The sequence below is a fragment of the Procambarus clarkii genome, chromosome 39, assembly GCF_040958095.1.
Source record: "Procambarus clarkii isolate CNS0578487 chromosome 39, FALCON_Pclarkii_2.0, whole genome shotgun sequence".
Taxonomy (NCBI): Eukaryota; Metazoa; Arthropoda; class Malacostraca; order Decapoda; family Cambaridae; genus Procambarus; species Procambarus clarkii.
The window spans coordinates 18,223,678-18,235,684 of NC_091188.1; positions in this window are offsets into that span (position 1 = coordinate 18,223,678).

The window sequence follows — 12,007 nt, forward strand, 5'->3', positions numbered from 1 at the left end:
AAGTGACGACATCTCGCCCAAAGTGTTGCAGCCGGAGTCATTTGATCAGGTTCTTAAGTTCCACACGACAGGCAGTGAACGCTCGTCATCACCAAGGTGTTATACACGACTCCTGTTACTCTTGTTATACCCGTTATTCAGTCTTGTTATACCCGTTATTCAGTCTTGTTATACCCGTTACTCAGCCCTGTTATACCCGTTATTCAGTCTTGTTACAGCCGTTACTCAGCCCTGTTATACCCATTACTCAGCTCTGATATAGCCGTTACTCAGCCCTGCTATACCCGTTACTCAGCCCTGTTATATCCATTTTACTCAGCCCTGTTATATCCAGTTTACTATACCTTACTTGTCCTTTCCCCAGCCCATGCTCTTCATTTTTCCTCTCCTTTCCTCTCCCTCTGTCGTACTCTCCAATCTCTCTCTCACTCTCTTTCTCTCTCTATACTTGCCTGTCCCCTCTCTAAACGTAGGAGAGAATGGGGGAAGACATAACCACAGAAGGCGTATTAGTCCTAAGCAAAGTCCTGTACTGTATATGTCCAGGAACTTTTCATTTCTCCTATCCCTCTCCTCAATACTCTTCACTCCTTTTCTCCTTCATCGCGTCTTATCACTCTACTGAGAACTCTCCTTTCCTTTCATTCTGCTCATTTTATCTCTTTCCTCTGTTTTCTTTTCTCCTTTGCAACGCCCCTCCCATCTCCACCAAATCCTTCCTCCGTACTGTTTTCTCTGTATCTTCATTTCCTCTATTTTATATTCTCTTCTCCCTCTCACCTACTACTCTTGTTCCTCTCCTCTCCTCTCCTCTACCTACACCTTCTCTCACCATCTCTCGTTTGCAAAACATTGAGGCCTGACGACTTGACGTGACAGCCTGTAGTGAGTTTATACGGCCACTAATGTATTCCACGCTGCTGCTTACACCTCCAACCCTTGTATTCCTCTCGCCAGTGTATTCTTTCAACCCTTGTATTCCTCTCACCAATGTATTCCTCCAACCATTGTATTTCTCCACTAATACATTCATCCAACTCTTGTATTCGACCCACCAATGTATTCTTTCCATCAATGTATTCCTGTCAGCAATATATTTCTTCCACCAATATATTTCGGTCTCAGCTATATATACTATCAAAATATTTATATATTATGCCCGGCAATTCAGATTATTCATAAAGGCAGAAATTATGCCTAAATATGCAGAACAAGACTTCAAAACGCTTCAAGACGACCTGAGAAGACCTTAGAGATGTACAAAAATACTGGTAGATGCAGTTTAATGTCGTCACGTGTGGGATCTTGAACCTAAGTCATGACAGAGACACCAGATGGTGAACAAATCCACAAGGGCCGTGATGAGGATTCGAACCTACGTCCGAGAGGATCCCAGACGCTCCTTAATCGACAGAGCTACGATATGGTTAAAAGAATTGCAACCAGGAGTTCACCGTTACCTAGGCAGCTCAGTCGATTAAGGCGCGTTTGGGATCCTCTCGGGTGTAGATTCGAACCCTCATCATGGCCCTGGTGGATTTGTTCATTTGATGCATCACGCTATTGTGATTTCTGTTTTACACCAGATGGTGCTGAATGTGAGGGAAAGATCTGGGAGCCATTATTACATTAGAATCCAAATCTAAAAAAAAAATATATATGTCATTACAAAAATGTTCGGAATAAAACTAATAGCATACAGGGATTTAATTCTATAAAAGTTAGCAATAGAGTAACTAATTATATCCATCAGCTTTATCTTGTATTAGTTAGACCTGGTTTAGAGTAGGTAGTTATATTGTTATTGTCTTACTGTAAAATGGACATGAATTCACTTGAACGAGTTCAGAAGGTGGGTGACAAAATTATTCCCAGGAATTACAAACCTTTCCACACAACTATGTATTCCAAACAACAATGTATCCCATACAACAATGTATCCCATACAACAAAGTATTCCACACAACAATGTATTCCACACAACAATGTATTCCATAGAACAATGTATTCCATACAACAATGTATTCCACACAACAATGTATTCCATACAACAATGTATTCAGCACAACAATGTATTCAGCACAACAATGTATTCCACACAACAATGTATTCCACACAACAATGTATTCCACATAACAATGTATTCCACATAACAATGTATTCCACACAACAATGTATTCCATACAACAATGTATTCCACACAACAATGTATTCCACACAACAATGTATTCCATACAACAAAGTATTCCATACAACAATGTATTCCACACAACAATGTATTCCACACAACTATGTATTCCACACAACATTGTATCCCACACAACATTGTATTCCACACAACAATGTATTCCACACAACAATGTATCCCACACAACATTGTATTCCACACAACAATGTATTCCACCCTATAATGTATTCGGGTGTCCAGCCACGGCTTAAGGTGTGAAGCGGCTTGAGGCAGGGCTTCAGAAGGGAAAGGAGGGAATTATCAGGTGAAAGCGCCAAACCATTACGACTATATAGCACTACGAAGGGGTCAGATTAAGGTTTTGGGATTAGACGGGGGGAAGGAATGGTGCCCAACCACTTAGACCGTCGGGGATTGAACGCCGACCTGCATGAAGCGAGACAATGAGCTTCCACCCTGCGGTCACCAGGCAGTGTGGTGAGGCCGAAGAAGGAGAGGTGATGCTGAGACCAAGCTGAGATGACGTAAGATGAAGAATGAGAGTAGGTGAGATTGGAGGCGAGAGAGAGAGAGTGAGAGAGAGAGAGAGAGAGAGAGAGAGAGAGAGAGAGAGAGAGAGAGAGAGAGAGAGAGAGAGAGAGAGAGAGAGAGAGAGAGAGAAAGACAGAGAGAGAGAGAGAGAGAGAGAGAGAGAGAGAGAGAGAGAGAGAGAGAGAGAGAGAGAGAGAGAGAGAGAGAGAGAGAGAGAGAGAGAGAGAGAGAGAGAGAGAGGGTGAGAGAGAGAGAGAGGGAGGGAGAGAGAGAGAGAGAGAGAGAGAGAGAGAGAGAGAGAGAGAGAGAGAGAGAGAGAGAGAGAGAGAGAGAGAGAGAGAGAGAGAGAGAGAGAGAGAAAGAGAGAATGGAGAGTACGACAGAGGGAGAGGAAAAATGAAGAGCATGGGCTGGAGAAAGGACAAGTAGGGTATAGTAAAGTGGACAAAGAGAGATTGTAAGAGAGAAAGAGGGAGAAGGAATGAACAGGGCAAAGTGAATAGTGAAATAACTACGAAATGTAAAAGTTGGAAAATGAAGAGACTAGTGAAGGGAGAGAAGAAAAAGGGAGGAAGAGAATGAGGGATTGTGAAACCGAATAACAAAGAACAGAACACAGACCTATTAAACAATAAAAGGGTAGTGAGCAAAAAAAAAAAAAACGAAAGTCACGAATAAACTTTAACAAATTGGAAAAGGATATGGAGAGTTCTCTGGGAAAAAAAATTATTAAAAGATCATACTTCCGATCAAGGGATTGTCTGTAGAAAACACTGATAACCAGTTATCTCGTTATCTGTATGAGTGTTGGTACTGATATTGCAACAGGATCCCTCCGGTGCAGAGGAGGCTAATAGAAATGTTGAAGGCTCTCTTCCAACTCTTCACTTCCTACAGCTCCCAGATTGCAGGGAATATGACTGAATCCGCCAAATCTCTTAGAAAAGCGAGAATGGAAAAGGAATAGATAATTCGTAACGATAAACCTAAATTGAATTTCTACCACTACTAATTACTGCTACACTACTAATGAACCGCTGCTGCTATTGCTAGTGTTATTACTGTCACTGAAATTACAATTAATAGTAAAAATAATACCACTGTAATCACTAATACTATAGATTCTTCTTCTCCTAATTTTTTTCCACCTAGTCTATTATAACCTTCTTTCGCCGAATCCATTTTCTCAGTAAAACTCTGACGTTAAAAGCACAGAATAGTTTAATATTATATTTAAAGGACTAATTCGTAAATAATGAAGCTGCCAGACACCAGCCACTACAGTCAGTTCTGGTGGACAAGGTGTACCAGTCAGAGATACATTGTTGGAACCTCACAACACTTTTTGGAGATTTGCTATGTGTATATTGTCTTTAATTAATATTGATATGCTCAAAGTGTCTATCAATCCTCTTCTTAAAAGATTGTATTATGTTGTGGTTTCAACATTTTAGGCATCATAATACAAGTTTATATATGTATATATATATATATATATATATATATATATATATATATATATATATATATATATATATATATATATATATATATATATATTGTGACGATAATCTCTTTCAAGAGAGATTGAGCCTGCTCTTCCCTATATCATTTACGTCATTCTACAAGTACAAGATGCTACATTAAAGATACGTCCACCAGTATCACAAAACGTTTTGCCCAGGAAGCAAAGCGTACCTTGCACCACCCGACACGCCGGCTCACCGCCCGCCGTCAACGAGCAAACTACCCATTCTCCACCTGCCTGCGCTTGATTGGCTGGTGTATCGCCGACAGCACACCTGCACCTGCACTCACGCCCTCTACCTGAGTCGACGTCTGGGCCAGCTCACGCCGTCCTCCTCAGAATATCTCTGTGCTCTTAGAAGTTGACATCTCTCTCTGGTAGACTAAGCCCTGGCTGTCGTGTACTAAGGGAGGTGGTAGCTCTAGCCAATATTCTCAGCACCTGATTATTATTGTTTTGCACATTATTTTATATTAGAGTAAATTTTCACATCTATTAATTATTCATGTTGTTTTGTTTGTTGACTTGTTTTGAATATTACGTAAGCCAAGGGATTGTCTTTGTTCATATCTTGTTTTCTAAAGTAATTAAAATTTCATTGTTCATATTTTGTGTTTTGCGTGTCTTCCCTTTACCTTACCACAGACAAACAGGCAAGCAGTCTCTTTTTTTTTATGTAAGTGTGACCAGGCATTGACACCTGCCATTGGAGGACTGCCGAACATCAACACTCCAACACTTTACCGTCACAATATATATATATATATATATATATATATATATATATATATATATATATATATATATATATATATATATATATATATATATATATATATAATATATATATATATAATGTCGTACCTAGTAGCCAGAATGCACTTCTCGGCCTACTATGCAAGGCCCGATTTGCCTAATAAGCCAAGTTTTCATAAATAATATATTTTCTCTATTTTTTCTTATGAAATGATAAAGCTACTCATTTCATTATGTATGAGTCAACTTTTTTTTATTGGAGTTAAAATTAACGTAGATATATGACCGAACCTAACCAACCCTACCTAACCTAACCTAACCTATCTTTATGGGTTAGGATAGGTAGCCGAAAAAGTTAGGTTAGGTAGTCGAAAAAAACATAATTCATGAAAACTTGGCTTATTAGGCAAATCGGGCCTTGCATAGTAGGCTGAGAAGTGCGTTCTGGCTACTAGGTACGACATATATAAATATATATATATTTCTTTCATTTGATGGATCAAATTTAAATTATTAATATTTTGGTCAATTGATATCAACTTCAAATAGCTTCTGATTGAATGTTTGAAATGCTTACTTTCCCCTGTTATCTTGCTCTACATGTTTTAAAATCGGCGTTAATTTAGTGCACTCTAATTATGTATTAATATTTAACTTAGAAATTTAGAAACAAAATAACATAAATACAGACTGTTAACATAATAGATGTAAGGAGCCTTTATTGTTTCAAGCGCAGGTTAGACATATATATATATATATAAATGAGCTTGGGTGGATATAAATACCTCTATGGACCAATGGGCCTTCTGCAGTTACCTTAATTCTCATGTTCTTATGTTGACCAGACCACACACTAGAAATTGAAGGGACGACGACGTTTCGGTCCATCCTGGACCATTCTCAAGTCGATTGTGATGAGGACAGGTAGGGACAGGCATTAAATAGGCAAGAGAGAGCTGAGGAGGAAAGTCAGGTGAAGGGGATAGTAGTAATGAGAACTGCAGCAGGCCTATTGGCCCATACGAGGCAGCTCCTATTATAACCACCGAAGGAGATAGTAATAGGAATAAGAAGAGGATAGCAAGGGAGCGTAGAAGACAATGAACAGAAAAAGGGGGAAGAGTCGTCGTCCCTTCAATTTCTAGTGTGTGGTCTGGTCAACATACTTCAGCCACGTTATTGTGACTCATCGCCTGCTCATGTTCTTATATTTATAAGTTCCTTTAAGGTGCGATTTGTGAATTCATTCCATTTCAATCCAATGATTTTATCCATATATGATTTCATATATACATATTTGACTAAATTAAAAAATTTTGAAGTTCATTAATTATTTCTGTTAAGGGAAAATAATAGCGTAACACTTGTCGGAAAATCCGACACCATTTAATAATATCATACAGACAGATAATAATTGCTGCTGTATTGTATAAACAAGTAACCCATAGAAAACGTAACTTGTAGTGGAATTACCGTCTATAGAAAACGGGATATCATTACCACATACTATTTTAAATTCACCACCTATTATGGTGGGAATTATTCTTAAATACATTAGTCTTTGGACTTTACCATCATAAAAACATCTCATATAAATTAACTTAATTATCAGTATTATAGTAGAGTAAATGTGACCCTTCTATCACTTTCTGTCATTTGAACAATGTAGGCCAGTAGCGTCAGGGTGAGGGAGTGGTCAGGCGATTGTTGTTGTCACCTCCGAGACGCGTGGAGCAAATTCGGCTCCTATCATATCTGGACAATGTCGGCCAGTAGCGTCAGTAGTATGGAGTGTTAGGCATTGTTGATATTGAGACCAGAGGTGCACGGGAGCAATTCGGCTCCTGTTAATTTTACTTGGACGAAGTGTTATGGAAACCAAAGGTGTACCATCATCAACACGCTGTCAACAAATTCAAGTTAAGTGTTCTACCGAAACCCATTTATCTATCATTAGTGGCCATTAATGTCATTGGATAGGGTGGGCCGATTAGAGCATAAGATTGCCTCATACCAAAGGTAATTAAGCCCAGGTCTTCATGGTTCCTTGTACAGTGTTTTCTCTGATATAGCTGTCATATATAGGATTCTGGCTTTACAGCTAGCGCCCTTTTGACAGGTCAAGACGAGGAAGCATGCTTTGTGCATCAGTTACCAGGGTGATGGAAGCTACCTCAAAGAGGGAAAATGTGGTGTCTACATCCTGGTTATACCTGGTGGACTAAGGCCTGCTGTACAAATAAGATAAGGAACCTCTTCAATGTATGTAGTCTAATACGGTAGTTTGTTTGGCTGCATATATATAAATTCAATTAATATAAACCCCCCTAATGTGTAGAGGATCGATTTGTGAGATTATTGCAGAAATACAGTCCACTTATCATTATACAAATTGCTATCGAAGTATATAAATTAACATAAATATAAATTCTATATAAATTCATATAAATTAAATAAATATAAATCTCACAGGTCAGTTCCCACAACACTTATACAGTGCACATAATTATAGCGACACATATTTAATATGTGTCGCTATAATTTATTATTAACATTATTTAATATTATATTAATATATTATACATAACATTATAAAATATATTATTTAATATTAATATATATATAATTATAATATATAAATGTTAATATTTAAAGCGATGCATCTTTAAAACGACATTCACCATTATGATGTAATACTGAATGAATAAAAATACACAATATACAATACCGATTGTTATGACTCTTATCATGACTAATTGTCATATTCATATTTTTAGGTTACGCCATTTAGCACCCTCTTAGCCACTGTAAACAACAGATAATTATAACACTGAGGAGCCTGTTAATTTTGTTATTAACGGTAAATTATAACGTCTAATAGACGTATAGATTTTTTAGTAACAATTATTTAAGACACCTAGCACCCTGTTGACGTTACCAGTAACGTGTAGTTATAACAGCCAGTAACCTGTTGACGTTGCCAGTAACGTGTAGTTATAACTCACAATAACCTGTTGACGTTGTTGCTAACAGCACTTACAGAAATCATCTCACATTTTATATTCTCCTGTGATCATCCAAACATTTCACCCAGCATGGGGGGGAAGAGAAAGAGAAAGTTTATAAATCGATGGACAATCTCTCATTCATGACAAGTCCGTAAGAGAGAGATTATTAGCAAATAAAAGAGAGGAGAGATGGAAAAGAGGGAAGAGGGAAGGAGACAAAATGAAGGATTGAGAGAGATACCAGAAGATGGAAGAGAACTGTGTGACGGAGCTGGATGTGAATGATCAATTATTGCCACCGCATTAATAGCGCTGGGATTAATTCAGTACAATGGCCAATGTGGTAGCTTTTGTCTGTTAAAAGTTTTGTCTCTCAGTGTCTGTCTCTATCTTCTTCTCTGTGTTTGTCTGTTTCGCTCTGTCTGCTTCCCCCTCCCCCCCCCTCTCTCTCTCTCTCTCTCTCTCTCTCTCTCTCTCTCTCTCTCTCTCTCTTCCTTTCTAAAACCCCTTATGTCCAATTCAAGCTTTAAATATTATAATTAACTTACGAATGGACTGTAGAAAGCTGAACGCTCAATTTGCATAATAATGCAACATCTAGACGGTCCCACGAAGGCAATAGTACACGTGGACCAACATGGAGAGCGACGAGGGAGGACAGGCAGGAGAGGAAAAAATAAACAGACCAGAGCGAGAGATAAGAAGAAGGTAATGAGAGAGGAAGGAGGAGAGAGAGGAAGAGTAAAATTGGAGGAAGAGGGAAATGGAAAGATGATGGGGTAAAGGAATTTATTAGTCGTGGGATATATGAATAGGTAACAATATGGAAAGATAATACAGATAAAAAAGTGTAAATAAGTAGGGAGATCAAGAGAAGTGGAGAGTTAGAGGAAAAACGGAGAGGAAAAGGAGGTAGAGAGAGATGGGGAAAGCGTTTATGTGATGAGGAGATGTAAGGGAAAAACGGGAGGTGAATTATGAGGGAGAAGCCGTTGAATAGACAATAATAGATAGGAGAGATAGATAGTATACAGTGGTAAGAGAGATGAGAGGATCTTGATGCGGCGGGGAGTGGATGCGATTCAGGAAGAACGGACATGAATGGGGAATAAACACGAGATATAAGGAATAGGAACGAGACAGAGGCAGAGGAGGGGGGATGAGAGGAGCAACGAACAACGCTACTGAGGGTGTAAAGGCGTTTAGCACCGAGCCAACTGCTCAATTAGAGAACAATAATTGCCATTTTAGAACAGCCGCATCTCGTTAAGGTTAAATTGTCCCGTTACGGGCCAGAGACTTTTGTGTGATGTTGGGGTTATGTTCTCAAGTGTGTCCGGTGAACTGGTGGTGTTGTGGTGGTTGTGGTTGTTATGGTGTTGTGGATTTTGTGGTGGTGGTGTGGTTGTTGTTGTGGTGGTGTGGTTGTTGTGGTGGTGGTGTTGTGGTTGTTGTGGTGGTGTGGTGGTGGTGTTGTGGTTGTTGTGGTGGTGTGGTTGTTGTGGTGGTGTTGTGGTGGTTGTTGTGGTGGTGTTGTAGTGGTGGTATTGTGGTTGTTGTGGTTGTTGTTATGGTGTTGTGGTTGTTGTTATGGTGGTGTAGTTGTTGTTGTGGTGGTGTGGTTGTTGTTGTGGTTGTTGTGGCGATGTTGTTGTGGTTGTGGTGGTAGTGTTGTGGTTGTTGTTGTGGTGGTGTTGTTGTTGTGGTGGTGGTGTTGTGGTTGTTGTGGTGGTGTGGTGGTGGTGTTGTGGTGGTTGTGTGGTCGTTGTGGTGGTGTTGTGGAGGTGTTGTGGTGGTGTTGTGGTTGTTCTTGTGGTGGTGTTGTGGTTGTTGTTGTGGTGTTGTGGTTGTTGTTGTGGTGTTGTGGTTGTTGTTGTGGTGGTGCTGTTGTGGGGGTGTTGTTGTGGTAGTGTTGTGGTTGTTGTGGTGGTGTTGTGGTTGTTGTTGTGGTTGTTGTGGTGGTGTTGTGGTTGTTGTTGAGGTGGTGTGGTTGTTGTTGTGGTGGTGTTGTGGTTGTTGTGGTGGTGTGGTGGTGGTGTTGTGGTTATTGTGGTGGTGTTGTGGTGGTGTTGTGGTGGTTGTGTGGTCGTTGTGGTGGTCGTTGTGGTGGTGTTGTGGTGGTGTTGTTGTTGTGGTAGTGTTGTGGTGGTGTTGTTGTTGTGGTGGTGGTGTGGTTGTTGTGGTGGTGGTGTTGTGGTTGTTGTAGTGGTGTGGTGGTGGTGTTGTGGTTGTTGTGGTGGTGTTGTGGTTGTTGTGGTGGTGTTGTGGTGGTTGTGTGGTCGTTGTGGTGGTTTTGTGGGGGTGTTGTGGTGGTGTGGTTGTTGTTGTTGTGGTTGTTGTGGTGGTGTTGTGGTTGTTGTGGTGTGGTTGTTGTGGTGGTGTTGTGGTTCTTGTGGTAGCGTTGTGGTTGTTGTGGTGGTGTTGTGGTTGTTGTGGTTGTTGTGGTGGTGTTGTGGTTGTTGTGGTGGTGCTGTGGTTGTTGTCGTGTTGTGGTTGTTGTGTTGTGGTTGTTGTGGTGGTGGTGTTGTGGTGGTGTGGTTGTTGTGGTGGTGTTGTTGATGTTGCGATGGTGTTGTGGTTGTTGTGGTGGTGCTGTGGTTGTTGTTGTGGTGGTGTTGTGGTTGTTGTTGTGGTGGTGTTGTGGTTGCTGTGGTGGTGTTGTGGTGGTGTTGTGGTTGTTGTGGTGGTGTTGTGGTTGTTGTGGTGGTGGTGTTGTGGGTGTGTGGTGGTGGTGTGGTTGTTGTGGTTGTGTGGTGGTGTTGTGGTTGTTGTGGTGGTGTTGTGGTAGTTGTTGTGGTGGTGTTGTGGGGGTTGTTGTGGTTGTTGTGTTGTGGTTGTTGTGGTGGTGGTGTGGTTGTTGTCGTGTTGTGGTTGTGTTGTGGTTGTTGTGGTGGTGTTGTGATTGTTGTGGTGTCGTTGTTGTGGAGGTGTTGTGGTGGTGTTGTGGTTGTTCTTGTGGTGGTGTTGTGGTTGTTGTTGTGGTGTTGTGGTTGTTGTTGTGGTGTTGTGGTTGTTGTTGTGGTGTTGTGGTTGTTGTTGTGGTGGTGCTGTTGTGGGGGTGTTGTTGTGGTAGTGTTGTGGTTGTTGTGGTGGAGTTGTAGTTGTTGTGTTGGTGTTGTGGTTGTTGTTGTGGTGGTGTTGTGGTTGTTATGTTGGTTCTGTGGTTGTTGTGGTGGTGTTGTGGTTGTTATGGTTGTTATGGTGGTGCTGTGGTTGTTGTGGTGGTGTTGTGGTTGTTGTTGTGGTGGTGTTGTGGTTGTGTTGTGATTGTTGTGGTGGTGTTGTGGTTGTTATGGTGGTGCTGTGGTTGTTGTGGTGGTGTTGTAGTTGTTGTGGTGGTGGTGTTTTGGTTGTATTGTGATTGTTGTGGTTGTTGTGGTGGTGTTGTGGTTGTTGTGGTGATGTTGTGGTTGTTATGGCGGTGCTGTGGTTGTTGTGGTGGTGTTGTGGTTGTTGTGGTAGTGGTGTTGTGGTTGTGTTGTGATTGTTGTGGTGGTGTTGTGGTTGTTATGGTGGTGTTGTGGTTGTTGTGGTGGTGTTGTGGTTGTTGTTGTTGTGGTGTTGTGGTTGTTATGGTGGGGCTGTGGTTGTTGTGGTGGTGTTGTGGTTGTTAAGGTGGTGCTGTGGTTGTTGTTGTGGTGGTGTTGTGGTTGTTGTGGTGGTGTGGTTGTTGTGGTTGTTGTGGTGGTGTTGTGGTTGTTGTGGTGGTGGTGTTGTGGTTGTTGTTGTGGTGGTGTGGTTGTTGTGGTGGTGTTGTGGTTGTTGTTGTGGTTGTTGTGGTGGTGTTGTGGTTGTTGTGGTGGTGGTGTTGTGGTTGTTGTGGTGGTGTGGTGGTGGTGTTGTGGTGGTGTGGTGGTGGTGTTGTGGTTGTTGTGGTGGTGTTTTGGTGGTGTTGTGGTGGTTGTGTGGTCGTTGTGGTGGTCGTTGTGGTGGTGTTGTGGTGGTGTTGTTGTTGTGGTAGTGTTGTGGTGGTGTTGTTGTTGTGGTGGTGGTGTG